This window comes from Priapulus caudatus, unplaced genomic scaffold (genome assembly GCF_000485595.1).
Source record: "Priapulus caudatus unplaced genomic scaffold, Priapulus_caudatus-5.0.1 Scaffold0, whole genome shotgun sequence".
NCBI classification, from domain to species: Eukaryota; Metazoa; Priapulida; class Priapulimorpha; order Priapulimorphida; family Priapulidae; genus Priapulus; species Priapulus caudatus.
This window is the reverse complement of record NW_014577061.1, coordinates 1700071-1723506: the sequence shown is the minus strand read 5'-3', so window position 1 is coordinate 1723506 and position 23436 is coordinate 1700071. Positions and strand designations below refer to the sequence as shown.

The 23436-nt window shown below is 45.3% G+C and overlaps 1 protein-coding gene across 1 annotated transcript in view; it reads right to left on the bottom strand.

The window, feature by feature from the left end:
• The window catches only part of LOC106814986, a 52806-nt gene extending 32926 nt beyond the window's left edge, over positions 1–19880 (bottom strand). The window contains exons 1-2 of the mRNA XM_014819742.1: positions 19813–19880; positions 14647–14767 (exon numbers count right to left, since the gene is read on the bottom strand). The gene's annotated coding sequence lies outside the window, so the exon portion shown is untranslated. The remainder of the gene's footprint in view (positions 1–14646; positions 14768–19812) is intronic.
• Positions 19881–23436: the final 3556 nt, after the last annotated feature.

The window sequence follows — 23436 nt, the reverse complement described above, 5'->3', positions numbered from 1 at the left end:
ATGAATAAATATATATGTATATACCTATATGTGTATGTATATATATAATATATATATATAATATATATTATAATATATATTTAATAATATACTTTATATATTTATATTTTTATTGAACAGAAATCACAAGGTCAGCCATTGTTTTAATCTAGAACTATTAATTGTGATTATTGTAATTAAATGTGATATATATATATATATATATATATATATATATATATATATATATATATAATATTATATAGGATGCTAGTATCACGTGTTTCATGTATGAATAAAAAAAAACATCACCGATAATTACTATAATCGAAATTGATAGTTAAAACAATCGCTGACCTTGTGATTCTATTCAATGAAAACATGAAAAAAGGCGTGAACATTCAGAGCACAGTTGCATCGCGAGCATGTATACCTAGGCTATAAGTGCACACATGCTGCACTCATGCACACCTAAGCCACACACGCGCACGTAAATATTTCACGTCGTCATTGATCAACGCGCAATAGTGGCGAGCATGCAGATGACCAGTAAGCCGTAGCCGCGGTGGCTGACACTCCGCGCACAGCCTCCTCTATTCGTACGTATAGGGCTCAACTATCCTGACCCCGGCTAAGTAACAACATCTGCTTGTTTTTTAAATAAAGAACTGGCTGGCGTTACGACGGCAGGCAGTGGTTCAATCACTCCCAGCGACCGAGCGGACTTTCGCAGGATAAACATCGTGTGGCAATAAACACCGCAACATGTCGTTGCAGCGCGTCTGCCAGCAGATAGGATCGACCAACGGGCACGTAGCGCATCGGTCATGCAGGCAGGCAGGCTCTCTCCCCGTTCCTTTACTTCTGCTCAATAGGAGACGCTAGCTGTGAGGTGAGCTGAGAACCCTCCCCTCGCGACGCGTAGAGCAGCATATAAAATACTATATATCGATTATAAAATACGCGCGCACACACGCATGCATACACATGCGCGCGCGCGCACACACACACGCGCACACGCACACGCACACGCGCACGCGCACGCACACGCACACGCACAAACACACACACACGCGCGCGCGCACAAACACACGCACACACACACACGCGCGCGCGCGCGCACACACGCACACACACAGAAGCTTGGCCTGAGAATTTATCGGCGATTATTATCATTATGTGCGCGAACTACCTGTCAACGATGATGCGTCACCGGTCTGTGTGCGCAACTCATACTTGACTCTCATGCTGTTTTACACCTGGTGCAGGATAACCGTATAGTTATTAGCTATTAGTATTAGTTATTAGTATTAGCTAGCTATCTATACACAGCGCGCGATCACACCTGCGCGCGCCGCCGCACTACAGGGCCGAGTGAATGCACGAGCGAGCACACACACATCACAAGCTGAGAGCCAAGGTGGGCAGAGATCTGTCGCCGGATTCACACCTGTACGTGACGAGCGTGACTACTCACTCCATCCCCAACGCGTTTACCTTTACCCTGTGCAACGATGAAGGCGCGTGGCGGGGGGAGCGGACGTGCGTATAATGTGTTTACACCCCGACCGCTGCGCAATCAATCTGACAATAACACACCAGCTTTTTGAGCAGCGAGCAAGCAGTCGAGGTGCACGTGCGCGCCCACGCACTGTCATGACAACCTTTTTACGATCGCTCTTCTAAGCGCCGAGGCCAACAGCAGCATCAACGCGAAACGACACTACACGTAAACAAAATCCCCGGCCACAGGTCCGTTAGTTCCGCCATCAGCAGTGCGGGATTAATTGGCAATCGATAGGTAACAAAATAATGCAACATTACCTTTTTACGCTCATGTGCCCAGGGCATTGCGCCTGCTTCTATCTGTAATTACCTAATTGTGTATAATCAGAAGTAGATAATAGGGAATAGGTGTTCCCTATTATCTACTCCTGATATAATGTATCCACATCATTCGTGCTATACTTATTCACACGTGCGGCACAAGGCTGTTAACACGAGACGTTTCCTATAACAAAGTGTGATCATAACGGAAAGACACACGACAATGTAAGTGTGTGTGTGTGTGTGTGTGTGTGTGTGTGTGTGTGTGTGTGTGTGTGTGTGTGTGTGTGCGTGCGTGCGTGTGCGTGTGCGCGCGTGTGCGCGCGTGTTTATACCACGCGAAACAACACATCATATGGTTTTAAAACCTATTATAAAAGCATGTTATGCAATTATTCGTAAATGTACTAACCGTTAACTACGTATGATGTGCATGGGGAATATTGACTCTTGTGCGTGGCGGCAGCCAATATGGGGCGAGTATTTCGACAAGTTAAGTTTCTACTCTTGTGATTTCACACTGTGATGCTTGCAGCGACAACGAGTTCCGTTTTTTTCTGTTTCTTTCTCTCTCGTTTTACTGCAATTTCAAATCCGGTGCTTCTTTTCAATTCGCCGTTATTTAGGCATTACCAGATGCGACCTTCTCATTCACGAAGCACAGTTACAGATGCAGCGTAATGCCTAAGAGTAATATTATTGCATGCCTCCGCTTTGTTCTATTCATATGGTGACTTGCTCGTCAGCTTGCTCGTTGCTATTATGAAAGCGTTCTAGTGCAACTGTGACATCGCGACTGCACACGATAGGCTACAGGTGTTCTGCAACAGTAGCAGCATAAGTATAATAGTAATCCATAATCAGCAGGCCCGAATAAGCATGACACAAAATTTAATTAAAAAGACTTCGTGAGTTTCGAAGCATACACAACATACACTTTATTCATGCGGAATAACCACAGATTTAAGAACCAGACTTCACTCGAAACTTTTGCCAGCTACATCAGGCTAATTCCCAGCAAGTTGTCGGATCCCCCGCCCGTTTCAGACATAAACGCAGCGGACCTGTGACCATAGATAGCTACGTCACTTGATAGAATAGCGAAATTTCTCGACAAGACCAATCTAAATTTCAATTTTCATATTTTCCAGACGTCTATAGGTTATCTACCTTACGTTCATAACGAAGATTAGTGCGCTCTGGTGCCGAATGTTACAGTAATCAAGTTGTGGAGAAGCCCCTTACCGGACACGAATTAGTGAAACGTTGAATAATTCACGGAAGCCTACTGTTGCGTGCTGATTATAGATAGTTGTTTGTGTCGGCCGAGTAGACTTGCTGCGTATGCGTCAGACCTGGGTGTTGTCTCGCAGTTACCTCTAGTCGGTGTACTCATTACAAATCAGTGGCTTAGGAGAAGGTCTGGGGGCAGGTTTTTTTTTGTAATATGAGTTCGTAAACATCACACAGAGTATTCTGTCACTGATATTCTTGAAAGCAGTCTAGTGATCACAGTGCTGTGAGCCCTGTTGACATGTGAGCATGTCGGCTTGCCTGTTGACTACGCATTTTCATCAGCGAACAACGCTCTCGTGTGAGAAACACATGCGATTTCTTTCTACGGCAAACCACACAACATAATCGTTGATGACGGCTGTAAAAGGCTGAGCTGGCTGTTGATCTGACTACGAACGTTACAGCCAACGTCCGAATAATTCGCCAATCATGGATGATGTACGGTCATTTTAAACAGAAGTAAAAGATCACGGCTCATCAACAGATTATAGCTCGATTCAGTTCGTATCAATTGTATGGAATATCAGACAATGTTTTTAAACAGTTTTGTAAGAAACAGTACAGATTTTTGTAAAAAAGAGTTCACTTCCAATTTTCACACAGACACCCTACTGCTCAATTGTCACCCAACAGTGAATTTTTATGTGAACATGACTTTTCAAGATTTTGACATAAACCTTATAAACTGATAATAATAATAATGAATAAAAATGGACCTAATCTTAACTATACGCCTACAGAAATACAGCAGCTACCAATACCAAACGTAAGTCATAAAATTCATTAACTCTAAAAAAGTTTCCCACGTACGCAGCCCACTTTTGCCGTACTTATAGCTGCCTGCTCATAGCTGTTCTGGATTAGTGTAGATCGCACCCTGGTGTCACCTCGATGCCAACTTATACCATTGCCACGAGTTAAAAAAATACTGACAGTCATAAAGCTGGAACCTCACGATACCCGGACATGTCCAGCACTTACGTTCGCAGCCCGTATCACTGAATAGGTTGCAATCCCCTATCACAGCGACCAAGGCCACACTCGCCTGTTAGATAAAGAACCAGCATATCCTGAACTAGTTTTTAACATTTCCTTCAACACCGCGTGTAGCGCCTCCGCACCAAAACGCATTCCTCGTGCAAGGTCTTTATCCCTTGTGTAGATTTACTCACTTCTCTCGGTAGTTTTGCTGGAAATACCATCACAATATTTTCAGGGTATGACTTTACCGTATGCTCGCCTAACCACATTAATACTTTACGGCAGAAATTAACCACGGTGCCCACAAACACCGCTCCTCATTATATGCAGCGTTCGCAGAGTGTACTGACCTCGTGTGACATATAAAATGTCTCTTCCCTTGATTTGCAATTCCTGACCCCCCTAGCCATTTTGTCTCACTTGGGTCTCCTTTGCCTATGTGCATACCCGCCAAGATAAACATCCATAAAATACGATACCATACCAGCAGCTCGGAGGTTATTTTAACACAATCGATTCAATAGCCCTAATAAAGTGCTAGTGTGGGTGTGGCGGAACACCTATTCTTCCCATTGTGTGATAGATCAGGCGTTTATTTAGTGAGAATGTATATCGTTTAATGGCACGAGAAGTAGGCTTTATGGTAGATCTTAATTATCGATATACTTGCATCGAATATAGCAAACTTCCATGCAGTAATTAGATGCATAAAAATAACATAGAAATGCATTATTTTTAATAGTTTCACATCCCATCCCATGTTGTGCTACGACGGGCAAACCCATGTTACCGTGGTTTCGCATGACCACACCTGTTCACCTAACACTAACCCCGCATATGTTACCCAGCCTTACGTTTCCCGTGCACAAGTCCGCAAAGAACTGGTCTGTTACGCAGTAAGGAAACGTGCTGCTATCGGGGATAGGAAAATAGTATCCATCCCCAATGCCACGAACGCAGTTTGATTAGATAAGGTTCTTCGAGGAACGCCAAAGAGTTTATGTTGACACTCACGAATAAGGGCTTCGATGACTACAAAATGCATACGAGTTGTACCATTATCACCTCGAGTGACTGCGGCCGATCCCACAGAACTTTACGACCTTAGGCCAGCTGCGTGTGCAGGGTACATGTACAACCTTGAGAGCTAATCGGCACACATCTTTCTCGTTGCAAGATCCGTACTTGCAAACAACGAACGCCCGATTATCGCTGATGCACACGGTGAGCAGATATCACGGCAGATAATACGGCTCCGATCGCTAGCAGCGCCGAAAGACAATGGCTTATTAGCAAACACGAGCTCACGTGACGTCACTCCGCTTCGCAGTGTGCCACGGGTGGTCACCTACTGTACGACCTCAACCACTGGTCACCCGCGGTCCAAGGGTTATAGCCAGTACAAATAAACGCACGGGCACAGTAATGCACATCGCCCGGCTGACGTTTCTTACATTTCCGCGCCGCTGCCGCCGCCGTTATTGCTATATATATATATGCATACGCTGTATAGACAGGGCGTTCATAGCCTGAGATGGGTAAATATTTTAACCAGTTTTTAATACAAGTTCAAGTACATTTATTTGAAATGATTATCCCTCAAATAAATCGAAAAATAAAACCACGTAGACAAATTGGGTTTCATCTATTAGCAGACTGATTACTCCGGTATAAAAAGTACTACGGGTTCGTGCTGTCATGGTATATAGAATAGCAATTTACGCAGCCACAACTGTCTTAGTTGTCGTTGGCGCCACCAGATAAAGATTACTCTTATTGTATGTGACTGAGTGATATAAGTGGTTCTAAATTCTCACTGCATCTCTATTACGTTATGCAAGTTATCATTAACAAAGTGTAGGGACAGGGTCTTGTAAGAAACAAGTGACATAATCACGTAACCGCGTCAACAAGAAGCCAACAAATAACATCGCAATCGTTGCATATTGCATGCGACAAAGGAAAGGGTGTACGTGTGTTATAAGACATGTTAGTCTTACGCCTACTGTAATAAATACGCCAGCTATGGCTGGGAAAATACGAGAACGTTCGAAGGTCGACCGAAAATCAGTTGTTACAGACTTACAGCAGAACAACAGAAAAGCTAATATTATTAGTAACAATACGTCATTTGTGCGCAGCGTGAAAACGGTGAAAACAAAAACGCGCTGCTGTGAATTACGCCATCCCTACACAGCTAACAACCTTGTCAGCAAAACACTCAAAGACCCAGTAAAAAAGCAAGACCGTTATTCTATTTCCCTCCCTGAATGATTAACTAGGAATTGATCATTAACAACTTGATAGGTGAATCAAAATAAATCGAATAACAGTTATTTATATATAGTTACGGTAGTACCAGGTTATTAAAATATCCACGGTGTGCTAATATTAGCGGAAATAACTCCCCCTACACAGAGATCTGCTGGATGCCGAGTAGCCCAAATACGATATTCTCGATCAAAAGATGACTGCTGACGTCAGCTAATGGGAAGAAATACACTAGGCGCCAACGCTATCGCGCAACCAATCAGAACAAGCAATATAATTAGGCGTGGCAGATTATTTTGCATTGCATGTATCCATACAATATGCCTGAGCACGTGGGCGCATGCGCACACACATGCACGCACGCACACGCACACACATGCCCGAGAACGTGGTTATCTATACCTACCCAGGGTAAGGTTCCAGCTGACAAATCATAAAGTTGCACCGCTGGACGTACGTATCTAAAGTGCCTATAATGGCGAGTTGGGCAAAGTATACACATGATAATAACACAGTCAGTCCGGTCCCATCCTCATTACCATCGGCATCACTACAATTATCCTAACAAAAAACGCGCCAAAATTTTTTGGTGCGCTACACTGCGCGTGCAGCCGTAGCCAGTCGATGCCAGCAGGCGGACTGGCGGTGTAGGCCGATCTTGAGGCAAAACAGAGAGCGCGCGCGGCGACCTGTGTGGACACAGCGGCAAGCCTCCTCCATTTGAAAACAGGAAGAAGATGACCATTACTCACCGCTCAGTCAGCCCCCTGGGCTCAGCTGCAGCCCGGATTTTTTCAAAGCGCCCTCGGGGATCATGTTTCGCGTGATCTATAAAAAAACACGGGCCAGGGCGCGGTGGCCAGTGGATGAACGCACGCTAGTTATTAGGCACAGCACGGCAGCCGGGCGGCCTGCCTGCCTCTTCATGCCAGTGAGATAGAGAGACAGAGAGAGGGGGTGGGAGAGACACACAGAGAAAGAGAGAGAGAGAGAGAGAGAGAAAGCGAGCATGTGCGCGAGCGTGAGAGAAAGAGGGGGAAAGACGGAAAGAGAATGGGAGAAAGAGAGAAATAGAGAGGGGAAGAGAGGGAGAGAGGAAGAGAGAGAGAGAGAGAGACACACCGAGAAAGAAGGAGAGGGAGCGAGAGAAACAGTATGTGTCTGAGTGTGTGAGAGGGGGGCAAGGCAACGCATCGGACGGGTGCATGCAGCGCTATCATGCGATAACTAGCACGTACTCACCTGCTGCTGCTGCTGTTGTAATCAGCGTAGTCAAATGACATCCCGTCTTTTACGCAGGTGACGGCGCGTGTTTTCGGCGGCCCGATGTGTCAGCGCAGTTCATTGTTACACTGTTCGTCAGCCCCAGTTTGTGCGACGCTCTCTCTGTCTCTCTCTCCCTCTCTCTGTGTGTCTCTCTCTCTCTCTCCCTCCCTCTCTCGCTCTCTACGCTGCGTACGCACGCACGACGCGCGCGGTGGCTGGCTTACAGCGTGTATAGAATCTCGCCCTTGCCGGCCGTAGTCCTACCCGAGCTAATGACACGTGTCCCTGTGATCTCTATGGAAACAGGCTTTTCTTGCCCAATTTGGCACTTTTTTCAGGCAACTCTGAAATGCGCATAATTACCGCTCCAGCTTTTTCAATTACGGCCGGCTACACTTGGCCGCGGTTGAGGCCATTACTGGAACCCATTTTACACTGCAGGGGTAATATAGACAGTCTATTGATTTTTCTCAGCTAGCCAATCGCTGGCCAGAAGCAAGTAATGCCCGACACTAGGGGTGTACGCACACACACTCGACACGCACACAGTCACATATATACACGCGCGCGGCTCTATACTTGGCTACTCTTAGCATGCCTACGTAGAGACCAAATGATTTCTCACAATAAACAACTGCGCACGATGTCACCACAGCTCAAGAAAATCCTGGCCAAGAGCGGTGGGCACCCCACTGTTAGATCATCGTCCATTATATTCTCTGCAAGCCAACCGGCGGTGGTGACAGCACGCAGCCACATGCATGCACACACCTCCTTAGGTACGGCTATTTATTTCAATACCAGCAGAATTACTAACCGGGCACCGTCACAATCAAAAATGTCACGTTAACGCGTGTATCTAATTAAACATGCCATCGGTTAATTATCTACCGATGGAGGTAATATGTAGGGTAATTAACCATCACACGAGTGCACCGATAAATTATATCCCCTCGCGAATGAAACTATGCGCTGCATTCCGTTTACGCATAATGTATATAATATATTATTCGAGAGTTTTGCTGTTGCTGACGAAGAAATTTCGTCATCGAGTGCGCCGCCATTACAGTAGTTTCTAGCCACGCTCGCTCAGACACATAAATATAGAGAGCTAACGAGAACGACTGACTACGTACGCGCGTAATTCCGAGGCGACTGCCCACTTGTTTACTACGGCTCGGTTTAGCACTTTTGCTTGACCCACTGCGAGAACGAGCGACTCTTTGGTCACAGCTGTTTATTTGCTCTGGCCACATTCGGCGCAACTGGCCAGCCTATCCTATGAAAACAAGCGGGGCCGGAGAGGCACCGGTTTCCTGGTAAGTGACACCGTTTGTATGCCAGCCTGAAAAACGCAGGCGGCAGCGGTCACTATACGCTTGTATGCACGCTCAGCCACAAGCTGCGCATGCCAGTCCGGCATTATATACCAGTGGACCGCACGCGCCCCCCTTCGCCTTTCGTTGTAGTCGGTCGCGATAAGATGGTATACATAACGTGTAGGTGACCCGCGTAGACGCGTACGCGATTTAAACGCTGCCGCCGACGCCAAGTTAAAAAGTTCCGACTCGTGACAGTTATTTTCGGTTTTCGTTTTACCTCATCACAATTACGAAGCATTGCCGCGAGCGCGGGCGTAAGGGCGAGGGGAGGAGAGAAGGTTATTTTGAAGGCTTAATCAATGGCGAGTAGTGTTTCGGCAGAGGTAACGTGAGCTCGAATAATCGCGCGCGACGCCGGCGTCTGGTCGCACGCGGCCGATATACGTGCGCGTCCGCGGGGCGTTGTCGTCACGCCGACGACGACAGCCATTGAGGAATCTCTCTCTCTCTCTCTCTCTCTCTCTCTCTCTCTCTCTCTCTCTCTCTCTCTCTCTCTCGCGCGCGCGCGCGCGCAGCAAACAGCAGACGCTAGTCGGCGCCGCTGGCGATTTCGTAGCGATTGCCCAATCAGGCCGAAGACAAACTGGTCAGCGGCTCTCTCTCCCGACACCACACACACTCATCTGTTCCGTCATCCTCGTCTCTACTCTCTCTCCGTCCCCAGCCCTCTCTCTCCCCACCCCAATCTTGCTCGTCTCTTCTCTCTCTCTCTCGTCTCTCTCTCTCTCTCTTTCTCTCTCTTCTCTCTCTTCTCTCCGCTCGCTCGCTCTCGCTCTCGCTCTCGCTCTCGCTCTCGCTCTCGCTCTCCGCTCTTCTGTCTCTGCTCTCTCTGTCTCTCTGTCTCTATCTGTCTCTCTGTCGCTCTCTCCTCTCTCGTCTCTCTCTTCTCTCTCTCTCTGTCTCTGTCTCTGTCTCTCTCTCTCTCTTGTCTCAGTCTCTGTTCTGTCTCTGTCTCTTGTCTCTGTCTCTGTCTCTGTCTCTGTCTCTCTCTCTTCTCTCTGTCTCTCTCTCTCTCTCTCTCTCTCTCTGTCTCTCTCTTCCTCTCAGCGTAATGCACCGCATCACGGGCGTGGGCAGTATCTCCCGCGCCGCCGCAACAACAACAGCAGGTACGTGCGGCGTAGCGGCGACAGTTGTCGCGATGTACGGCAATACCTGCGAGTGACGGATCGCTGAGCGAGCCTGCCGTAACGATTACAGCGTACTGCTAAAATCGCCGCGTGTCACGCACGAGCTTTCCAGTCGCGCCTGCCGTCCTCATCCATCTCCATTTCAAAACTGGAGCGAGTGATCTTTTACACGCGACGCTGCTCGGACGGTGCAGCCCACAGGCCCTGCGGGCGCACACTCGCAACACACGCTGAGCAATGTGGTTCAGCGTGGAAAGAAAACTGGTCTCCTCGCATCTTGTTTTGCGTGTTAAATATATGAATGGGTTTATTAAAACTTTTTTTTTCGTACGCAAGCAACGCTTTTACTATTTTTTTTTCTCAAAAGACGTTGCGTTACGTGTGTTTACTTTTGAGTTTCAATAATTTATCGTGCTATCAACTCATTTATCCGCTGCCATGAACCTTGGACGCGATATTAACATTGCCTTCAATCCTAGAATCGCATCACCCCCTATTGTATATACTAGCAAGCGCTCATGAACTAGTTTATGGGTTCTTGATATTATGATATCAACAAGAAGTATCAAATATAAAAAAAATTATGAAAGTATAGACAAGGCTACATTCTATCAAGCTTATCTATTTTTCGCCGTACTTACTTTACCTAAATACGAAATCAGAACGATTTAACGAATGTCAGAATTTATCTTTTATCTGTACATGGCGCCACATAAAAAACAATGTGGCCTCTGGCAGTTAACTAATGAAGGCTAGGCTGTTATAAGAGAGCTATAATAGTTAAGCATCCCCTATAGTAGGTGACACGCCTCCTGTCACACAGCCTCGCCCCCACAGCATTCTCATTACAATTAACAACGTCAGCGAAAAATGTTATTAAATTGCGCATAGATGGTGTGCAGGGTGTGTGATAAACTCACAGCCTGCTGGCACCCTGCGACTGATCGATGGGCCGGCAGGAGCAGCGAGGCAAGCTCCGCGTGCCAGCCCTCGGCTGGACAAGCATATCCAATGGCCGAATCAACATTCGTCAAAGCAAAAAGTAAACCGGTGTTAAATTGGCGCAACGCGCTCCCGAAAACGTGCAGCACACGCTCTACGCTCACCGGTGGATCCGCCTTGCCCCACCCCCAGGTTGGGAGGTTGTGGGCGGGGCGAGAGACACAATGGCATGGCACTCTGCTGCTACCCGCGCAACGTTAATAACGCGGGCATGCATGGGCCATGCATGCCCAGAGACGCGGACAGTACGCCAACAGCTTTCAGCAAAAAAACCTGCTCGCAACGTATTGAATTATTGCAATTAGCGCGAGTAACCTTTTCAGATCGGACAAATGACTGGATTAGCGTGATTGCCCTGCAAGACGCCAAGAGCCGTCAGCCACGCAGGAAAGTCGCTTTATTAACGCACTATTTACTGCTGCGATACCCGTACCTAGCCGGGCGGGTATCGAGTAATCATTAAAATATTAAAATACCGCACGTATATAAATGTCACATTATGTTGCAGGGCCTGTTGTCATTGACATCATAAATAGTTATGACCACCATAAGTGCAAAATGTTATGAACTTTTAGATTCATGATGTCGCAACTATTTATGATGTTTCTGACAAAGGGGCGCCAGAAATTTCATAACTCGCCAGTTAGAAGCTTAGCTAACCCAATTTGCCTGGGGCAAAGCCACGTGCGGGTTGTGTTCTGGAAGGTTACCGCCATTGACCATGTTATGTATCTACATTTCTCTGGGGAGCAACTGCCCCTTTCCCCCTTAGCTACGGCCAATGGCAGTGCTTCCCAAAATTCCCCAAACTTTAACTACCATCGTTGTAAAGTTATAGCTGATAACTCGACTAATATAATTAAATATACAGTAAACTGTGGTTGATAAAACTTATTAAATCACACAATATCGTATACGCGAATGTTATAATATACGCGTTATATATAAATGTACGCGAATGAAAAATACAATGCAAAAATACAACCATAAGGCGTCCATAGTACACCGATCTATATAAAAAAAAAGTGACACAATACAGCTGTAGAGATTCGTTGACATATACTCTACCCGTCAGCTATAGTCTACGTCGACGAAATTCATTTACACTCATCTCATTATTCTCAGTATTGCTGTCGCTTTCTCAACGTTTCGCTACCATCATTCTACGTAGGCCTACGTATCCACGTTGCTAAGAAAGCGCCACGTGACTAGGCTGTCACCAGACGACCGGTTACTTATTCCATCTCGCTTAGACAAGCGCTCTACGATAAAACGACTTGTAAATTATTATTTAACGTCGACGCATTTTATAATATTGCGAAATGCGCATTTTATAAAACGTGTTATTTTCGTTCGCGCGTGAACATAATCTTTATCCCGGTGTAGTTAGTCCGTATTCTAATCCTTCTCACGAAAGTGTTTTTCTAATGTATTACAAGTTGTTGTTATTGCGAATGTTCCCGATTATGTAATAATGCAATCATACTCACAACACGATTAATTTATATTATACCCATCATGTCTCTATTATATTTAGCTGCGAGAAACAATCCGAAAAAGTAAAGCTGTTTTGTGCCGCTTTAGACCGGTTCTACACGTGTAGCTTAGCATCAACCAATAGAGGCCGGCTATTTCGATATGCTGGCCAATTACGTCTGTGCAAGTCCGCAACGGTAGCCATTTGTAATTTTCTGCGGCAAATTTCGAGTTCAGCTTTCAGTGGCAATGTCGACGTCACTGAGTCTGTTATCTCTTTCATCTGACGTGATCTTCTCTACCCATAGAGCACATTCTAATAAAATTGGAAGTGTAATGCTATGACGGTCATTATTTCTTGGAATAAGTTAAAAAATTCAAGATCATGGAGATAAGATATATCATAAGAAAAAGTATGAAATGTCACATGTCGGAGACACTGTGACTTCAAATTCACAGCAATGATTAACTTACACATGATTAAGTATTTAACGGCGTTATAATAAAATAATAAATTAGAGTTTCATGTGTGTATAAATGACGACAGAGTAAGGTGCCAAGGACCTTTTCATTTAATGCATGAATGCTATGAACATAGGAATCCCATCTGTACGTATACATATATGTTCATAACAATGCAATATACACAACGACACTAGTACTAATCTACACTAATGTTTCCGATGATTGTTCATCTGTTGTCTGTCCGGCTATACAGGCGACCAAACAGTTGGTTCGTGGGGGCTGCGAATTGGTCCACGGAGATGACTTGAACCGGGGAGTGTCGTGGGATAAGTGTGGTTGACCTCAGATGTCACTGGAGGTCACAGGAGGTCATCGGAGGCCCAAGACAGTCACTTGTGACTTAACGACGCCAGGTAGAAAGTTCGTTATGAATGATATGAATGTCCCTCGACCCCACTAATGGTTGGGTGGATGAGGTCAAATCCGACCTCATAGGTCATGTAAGGTCGCTAGAAGTCACTTTACAATACTACACAATTTGATTTTCTAGAACCTTTCTGAAAACCTCTTACTACGCAATAGAACTTATCTGTTCATTCCATATGGCACAATGGACTTATAGAAACTTTCTGTACATTACACATTGCACATTAAAACGTTCTGGAAACATCTTGGATATTTCATGTTTACAGGCTATGCAATGAGTATCATTGCATCATTTCCTCCTTGCCCCCGAAAGAAAACCCACTAATGTTGTATATCCAGATCTTTATCCCGGTGTGGTTAGTCCGTATGTGAATCATTCTCACGACAGTGTTTTTATAAGTTGTTGATTTATTAAAGGTTGTTGACTTGTTGCGAATGTTCCAGATTATGTAATGAATAACGCAATCATACTCACAACATGTCTCTATTATATTCGGTGGGCGAATGTATTCTGTTGCACTGTATGTGTACGTTGTAGCAACTAGATGTGTGTTGTAGGGTATACGCCTGCCTAAACTCTTATTTCTCTACTATTGTTTTGAATTAAGTTAGTATTTTTCATTTCAGTCCACCCATATAAAACGTTCTTCGGTATACGATATTCCCGTGACATGCATTTCCTGCACCCCCGCAAGGTTAATCACGTTATAATGTCCCGCTAATTCATGACAGCCTCATCTATGTCACGTTTCCTTACGTTATGTTGCGTTTCCTTATGTTAACCTCTGCAAGCTATGCATTACTGAGGGAAAACGGTTACACACGTACCGCGTTACCGGCGCAATACACCGCAGCACACTCGTGATTAACAATGTCCTTGATCAGCATAGCATATTATAATACGATAGGCAATATGAATAGCATATATAACATCAGGAGCGATCATATATATTCGTCAACCAGTTCAGCCTAAAATCCGCGCGCAGCTTGCAGAAAATCGTGTCAGCGAACCAAGTTGAATGATATGCAATGAATGAGAAAGTCCAACGACGACGTGGCCCGATACATCGGAATGAAGGAATCGGAAATGAAGGACAAAACGTGAAATGCGAGATTACAGATACGTCGCACGTTGGCATACTCACATGTGAGACGTGGCGGCCACGGTCGCGTGGACGCAGGTAGCGGCTTCCTCCTCTGTGCGGAGCTATGTCAGCCACAGCAATGTCCGCCCCGCTCGGATCCAACCAGCTGCTGCAGCGTAAACTGAAACAGTGTAGGACAGCCGCGGCGGTCAGTTACGGTGCACGTAAAAATCCCCTCAACGACGGTAGCGCACAGACGAGACCGATAGTATATCGTATATCGCGCGAATATGGACGGATCCACGGACGGAGAGAGCGCGAGGAGAAACTATGCCTACTTCCGCCCGTGTTGCCGTGCTTTATAGCATGCGTAGCTGTGCGGCAGCGGTTTTTGCATGCGCACGACGAAAAATATGTTACCTGGACGCTCGCTCTATCTATCTATATCCCTCTCTCTCGCGCGCGCGCACGCTCTTTCTCTCTCTCTCTCTCTCTCTCTCGCGGCCTGTGTCTCGCGAGCGAGCGCTCTCTCTCTCTCTCTCTCTCGCGCAGAACCGCGTGTCTTGGTCGTACACACAAACACGCAGCGCCATGCCAGTACGCATGACCACGAGGCCGCGGCTACTTGAGTGGCGAGATAAAGAATTCCACTACTGCGATGCCAGATCAATATTTCTCATCGATAAACAGTGCTGACCAGCGCGCTCACACGGAGACCGAAAATGAGCCGCCACCGCGACATAAAATCCATCCCTCTCCCCTCCTCTCCCGCATGTACACGAGGCTGGCGCAGGCTTACGTCCGCAGTGTAAATGAATAGAGATGGATCTTTGGATTGACACGCCCGTCTTGGTCAGTTGTTAGTGGACAGCGCTCACTAATTTCCACAGCTTGCGACGTCGGCACACTGATGCGGTCCGATATTCAGTTAGGGACGGAATGGCATCTGCTGACATTACGGGTAGCATTATCCGAAGCTCGTTTTTTTCCATTCATCAGAAAACAGTAATGCCTGTATAGCAAAACAGCCAACCCGCAGGCGTTCTCTAGTTGCTACGTCTCTCCGACGTGCGACTCATTTGACGACACTAGCAACAATATCTGTACTAATTTCACTCGAGAGAGAGAAACTCACAGAGTTTTGGACAACGAATCCGTGTGGAGTGTTGAGTAACCGCGCTACACGCGGGCTTGATCCTTGCGCCGTCGGCCGGCACTGAACGTAAAATGTGCTTAAATGTGTCTGTCTATATAATCGTGTTACCTGGCGGTATTACATACGACTGGTCATCCGTGCCATGCAGCGCCGATAGTAGGAAACAAACGCTATATACCATGATCTTCGCTTGCACTAGTTTTGTGTTATCAGATATACGGCGACAGAATTTATTTCTCAGGCTAGCGTGTCAATATTTGTAAAAGCATCTCGTTTTTGGGCAGCATATACCGATCGTGTCAATCCCATACTGGTCAGAGTATCTGTTGTTGACAGTCATCAGGGAGGTTATCAGTGCAGTGGGGTGGGATGTATGTGTGACCCATTGCATATCCGTGTGCATACACGCGCTCCGAGACCAACTGTCCACCAGACAAAGGGACAGTTATTTGCTTCGAGCACAAGTAATATATCACGCTTTAATTATCAGCATCAATTATCTACGATATTTTTAATAGATATTAGCAGGAACGCAGCAAATTGAACCCGCACCGACATACACCTTGCACACAGAGCTTCAACAGTTGCACACCACCCAACAACACCAGGAAAAACTACGATATTAGACCGCGCTGTAGTTCCCTCGCGATAAAGAGGAACTTTATTATATTCGTTCACATTTTGTGCGTGCGACTCGAACGTGCACGTGCATCCGCGAAACGTATGAATCATCGCCGTGAATTTGATGCAATAACACGCACAGCGATCATGCGAATGCTGAAACGGTTCAAACCTAACATCTATTAGTAACTTAACGAACCGTCGGCAGTCGTAGCTAATAACGAACTTACGATAGAATAATAATAATAATAATAATAATAATAATAATAGCACGATTAGCATCCCTCACGCTTCATACATCGTATTCATTGTACATTCTCACGCACCGCCGAGTTTAGACTCTTCTGTCGGTACTGATGGTCTGTGCCTTGTAGTCATACCAAGAGCTAATAATAGAATAGGTATTAATAATAAATATAATAATAGCAGTAGGTATTATTAGCTCTTGGTTATATCTCACACCTTTGTTTATTCCTTGCCTTAATTATTGCTATTATTGCTATTATAAGGATGCACTCTTCGTTGACCGCCGACTGACCCTCCAGGTCTCACACAAGTACTTGTCATTTATCAAGGGTAAAAGTCTCGTACCGATGTCTCAGCCATTGTCTCTTACATGTCTCATACGCAGCACTTGTCACTCATCATTGGTCACCATTCTCACAATGACGTCTCAGCCATTGTCTCTTCCATGGCTCATGCATACTAGTTGTCATTCATCAATTGTCCTAGTCTCACAATGACGTCTCAGCCATTGTCTCTTCCATGGCTCATACATATATTACTAGTTGTCATTCATCACTGGTAAAAATCTTATAGTGATTTGTCAGTTACTTTCTGCTACATGTCTCCTAAATGGCACTTGCCATTCATCATTGGGACTAGTCTTATAGTGCTGTCTCAGCCATGGTATGTTCCACGTAATTGCGTGTTGTCGATTCGAAACCTTTTTCCGTCAAACATGCATTTTTGCTCACCATTGCTATGCCAGAAAACTGTGTACGGGCTGTTGAGGTCAAAGGTGGCAAATACTTGACAATGCAAGCAACACCTCTGTTACAAGTTCCTTGCAAATTACGCCTTGTTGACTTTGCTTTTTATCAGGGGTAGCTATCTAGCAGGTTGGTCACGGCATGTGTATCAGGTACAAGCACTCGCTCGATAGATATTCGGATCTGGCCAGATCCACGGCTCAATAAAATTTGAACTAGACGCTAATTAAAACGAAAGTGACCATTCCCAAAGCAGTACTGAAAAATGAGTGTTAAATGGCTGTAGAAATACCGCATTGTAATTGGTGCAGAGCATATACACGCAATAATTCCACGTAAATGCCGTTCAAATGCTCCTTTGCAACACTCAATTTCACCGCATGCACACCACTGTGTACAAACTCACAGAAAGATAGAGATCTATCTATATGCACGCACGTATATGCGCACGCACACGCACACGCACACGCACACGCACGCACGCACGCACGCACACACACACGCACGCACGCACGCACGCACGCACGCACGCACGCACGCACGCACGCACACACGACACTTACAACCCATCTTAATAAAATACGTCTATACTTAACAGATGTGGTTTTTGGAACAAATAGAATGTTCCACGCTACTTGAGAAGCTCATATTGCTTAATATTTCAACGCTGGAAAATCCCGCTTGATATAATACTTGCATCAAACGCTACTGTTGTAGTGTGAAGAATGTTGAGAAACCTCGGGAATCATCTTGTAGATTGTCGCAGGTATGAGGGATTGCCGATCGTAGATTGTAGGTCCGTGTTATAGATCGTAGTAGAGCAAGTCTCCAAATCAGATTCGTTACGTAACTCTGACTTTATTAGTAATGAAGGTGTCAATGACACTATAGCTCACCTTGGGCGTGATAGAAAAGGGGGATGATATTTAAAATTTGGCAAGTGTTTCATTTATGACAAATTTGGCAAGTGTTTCATTTATGACAGACCGAAATGTGATCAAATGTCCTTATTCCCTGTTTTATACTAATAGAAATTTCACTGGTTTGTTTTAGGGTTAGTTTTGATGCTAAAATAAATGTTTCTGATCTGAATGTCTGAAATCTGGGCGATAGATGGTATGATAGGTATGATTAGGTAGGTAGGTAGGTAGGTAAATTTAACAAAATCGAATGAAACTAGATGGCCATTCCCATTTTTGCCAAAAAGTGGGCGTGGCTCGAAAGTAGGTCGACTGGCGTGCTCCAAAATAGGACGTTCAAACCTCTCCCATAAAAGTAACAACTGCATGCAATTTGAAACATGTGGGTCAAACGGGTTACGGTCACGACCGGTTATCAATAGCTGGTTATTCTGACGTCATGTTTTAATGTGCTATTGTCTTTCATATTTGTGCTCGCGTGGGGCACGCCGGCTTAATTGGCCGTTAACTTCCACGCCAGTTACCTAACAATACTAGTTCTGCAAAATATTATTGAGAAATATTACACGAATTTAGGTGAAATGGCGGCCCGACTGTGAACGTGAACGTCCATGCATTTGTCATCATGATTATTGTATCGATCCTTTCTCGTGCCATTCCTAACCTTTGCGACTTTTTTTTACACTTTTGTCTAAAATATTCTGGAACACTATTCGTACATAACTCTAACACCGATAAAAAGGTAAATATAAGAAAATCTAAGGCCACCATTTAACACCGCATTTAACGCGAATTTAATGCTCCATATATGACGAAAATTGCGCAAAATGAATAAGATTGATATGAATTGCTGAAGCAGTGAAGTCGAGCGTTACCTGGACATAAACTGACAGCCGTAGCATAAAGGAAGGATTCACAATACGCACAATTGTCCCCCCACCGTCCCTCGCCGGCTCTCGGAGCCGTGAAGACGTGTACGGCGTGAGGTGGATGGAGAGATGGTACAGGCAGTCTTTACATACGCTCATCAAGTATATAAAAGTTTTAAATATCATCAATCGCAAAAAATATCACCGTACTACCTCCTATAGTAAACTACTGCCGATATAGAAGATTTGATTCAGTTTGTGCTTTATCATCTTGTATAAACCTAATTTCAAGGTACCGGGAAGAAGAAAAAAATTCCACCCCTATCCCCTGGAAACAGCTGTCAAGTGTGTGGCAAGATGTGTGGTTCGCGTATAGGATTTATAAGTCATCTGAGAATGCACAGAGAATAATTTTAGAACTTCTATACAATCATACTCGCTTGCGAGTGATTCCGTAGATTGTAGATAGAAACTTAAATTCAAGAATTTGTAAACCTATTATTTGCTTATATGGCGTTTATTCTCATCTCTACCTAAACGAACGTTTTCCCAATGGATTTTGCTCAAAGACATACTATGAGTTCCAGAGAGCTGCAGAGGCAAGCTACAACAAAGACTATATCGGGACTACTATTGCTGGCTGGGCAGGAAATCGAAAACCAACTCACCATCAAGCGTGTCCCACCGCCCGTGTTGTTGAAACTAAAGCTATTCGTTCAGGTAGGCAGGCCCACCTGAAAATGAAATGACAGTGGATCGATTAAATAGCATTTAAAAACGGGAAACTGCTACAGAGACAAGGTTACTCGCTGCGGCTAACCTGAAAACCCGAACCGAAGCCACCTCTACGCTGTACGCAGGGGCAGCTGAAAAATATGAAGCGATCTACGGACCTTATCAAGGCAGCGCAAATAAGCACGGTTCAAACGATGGGTACGCTGCGTTATAATCTGCCGCTGCAAGTGTGATTTCCGTGGGGGGTGTATTCCCTACCGGCAGGTACGTACGTGCGTCTCTCCGGCTTGACCAAATGTAGAGCGGTGGTTTTATGGCCTTATCGAGCGATCGGCATGTAATGAACACTTGCTGGCATGTAATGAAAACTGGGTTCCGACAATTAGTTTTCAACTGCAATGCAGGCGCGTAGCTCATTAAAAGTTGCATATATACGTGATGGTAAAAACCATCAATCAAAGTGCAATTAGGCAACCTGATCAGAAATGGCAGGTAGGGAACCGAGACCAACTGGTTGCGAAATATATTTAGCGGTACGAGACAATCAGCAAATACTAACGCAGCAGTAACGGCGATGGGGAGGTCTTTTATGTGGTTGTTGAGAGCCCTATATCAGTATATGTAATGGCATCGGTAGTGAGCACCTTTTTCGCCACAAGATTCCTCTCTGGACGTTGGTGTCTGGGCGTCACAATGACCGATTACGTTGCCACGACTTGCTCTGATGTTAGTTGTACATGCGCGTTACGCAATTGTGTTGAAGATTGTATCATCGAAGTACGACAGTTTATAATGATCTTCTTTCATTATATATAAGGTAGCCATAAAAGGTACTCACAGTGATGCAGCTATGGCCATATCATGTGCGTTCACGTTTATATTAGGTGCATACATGTGTGCGCGCATGCGCTTCCGCGTATCTGTCTATGTGTGCAACAGTGTTGTGGCTCTATGCTTTGCATGACTCTTAGATTTCATAGCATTAGGCTAAAATCACCCGCTGGCTATCCCAGCGGCTGTGTTTCAGTCGTGCCGTCTTTCCAGGCACCATGCCGCGGTCAATGCCTTTGTGTACTAATGAACAAACGTATATGAAATTGCAAATATCACTTATTTCGCGTTTCAAGCTCTAATTTACTGCCCTGTTTCTGGATGTAATCAGAGTGCAATGTCCATGACCGCAAAGAGTTATGGTAAACAACATTATGGCACTGTGCCCAATGACTGAAGCCGTGGTTACGTGAGATCGCGTGCCGGAGGGGAGGCAGGCAGGGAGAGAGGGAGGCATGGCTCGGCTATACGGCGGTGGGTGGTTCCGTAACCGTGTTTGCCAGCTAGAGTGGCGAGTACGCGGTCGTGTGCCCGCATTGTCCAGCCATGGAAGTCGCTGTTCGCCGTAACGACGACATTGCGGCCCTGCCCGTGCGATGCGCGGCCCACTTTTTCCTACAGCTACACCGAGATGTGCATCGAGCTTCGACAGGAAGGGAAGAGTCAGGTCACGCTGGCTATTCATCTCTTTGCCAACAGCGCGCCTGTCCGTAATTGCACTCTGCCTCATCCGCACGCCATAATGATGTTTTCCTCATCGGCGCAGAAAGGAAATTCATTTTGGAAAATACAACGGTAATCTGCGGAGCAGGGTCAACAGGTATTGATCAGTGAGTGCATGTTTTGTAATCAGCCTGCTACATTCGCTATCCTCTCGTTCAGCCTCCGCAGCCAGCAGCCATTCGGCGAGGCTGCACTGTTTCGCTGCTAAGCTCCATATACATGTCACTGCATCAGCATATACTCATGCATTCATAATTGCGCGCAAACGCACGTACACGCGCGTGCACGCACACGTGCACACGCCAACATGCACGCCTACGTAAATCTCAAGGCATACACGGGTCTCCAAAATGAAGCGGGAAATGCTGTTACTGGACAATATGAGAGCACGGCGCGGGTCTGCGCCATTCACAACCTCTCCGTCGACATCGTTATCGCGCTTTAAAGTTGAACAAAGGCGTCGATATATCGTGCGCGCGAGCTCGTATATATATTGAAGAAATATTCACTGAAACCTATATCATTGTCAGTGTCGCTGCTTGCGAAACATTGCCGTAGAAAATATCAACCATCACAGAGCGATTCAAGGAGAGTAACTACGTTGAGCCGAGTCAAGTTATCTTGCTTTTATAAACGATTGTACGCGATTCGAACGAACAAGCTTAAATTCACTACGTACTAAAAGATTTTTAGCGCACGGGTTTAAAGCAGTTAATGAGTTAATTGCACTGATAACGTAGACAAGGTGGAATTTGAACCCGTTTTAAAATCTTTGCAATAAATAACTTTTGAGGATTGATTTAAGCATGTGAAAATTCAAGGTTTTACACTATTGGCGTACTTACGATCATTCCGGCATTTCTTGATAAGGCAACCACGGTCACAACACGTACATCCATTAGATTTAGCGTCCTGAAAAGTTCATGCTAGCTTATAGACTATTCCTCCTTATTTTTTTTACTCCCATTTCCAGCTTTTTTTCTAACTTAGGACCCACTTTATAAACGGCGTTTTGTATTTGCTGCTATTCCCCACGGAGGTGTCGCTGCTATCGCTCATGCGCATTCAATCAGCTTTCCGCCATTAACCGAAACTGCACATCTAAACTATGTTTTAAATTTGAGATTTTCCACTATGCAGGAATAACATGCTAGTCATTTTACAGTTTCTTTTATAAAGAAATGCAGTCTTGGAAATAAGTCTGAAAACTCAGCCAGTCCTGATTTCGAGAATTTCTAACATGTAGTCCTAACCTAGAGTAAACGCAATAGAATAAGTCAGCCCTGCTTAAAACCTACACGCCCGGACCAGGTGACGGAGTGCCATTTCCAACAGTAAGCAACAGCATTCGCTTCAGCCTTGTAGTTTAATTTATCAGATATCGTTTGACTCTGCCTTAAATTGCTTGCATCGAGCGCGTGGTATCTTTAACATATGTGGAAGCCATTTATACGACCGCCACCTTAGCATTCGCGTGGTTCGCCGATGAGAGACAAAGATTTACCTTCAACGGTTCTCACCTATACCTCAACGAGGCGCGATTGCCTGATTATCCTTTTACACTGACCACCGGAAATAATTTAAAGACGATGCCGGGTGCATCTTGGATAGTAGCCAATCAAAACGGCCGGGTGAAACAGTGGTCAGCCTCGTAAACACCTGCGCCGGACGCAGGGGCCGTACGCGAGTGAGGTAATTAATTAATTAATTAGCCAGATGTATATATTGATACGTTGACCCGCGGCAAATGTTAATGGGAAAGAACGTACAAACGTGCTATTAGTGCTATCGATCGCGCGACATGTGTATGCATGCATTTTTCATGGTGTCCTGCATGCAGGGACGTGCGACAGTCTCGCTCCATTGAGGCACCCTTTTATTTTACATATTGATCGTTCATGGCATCACTTATGTACCCACAACGCTGTGCAAAGTTCTTGCCTCCTCAACGCATATCATTGCCGACTTCTCATTCGCTTTGGATGGTCCACATCCCCCGTCTA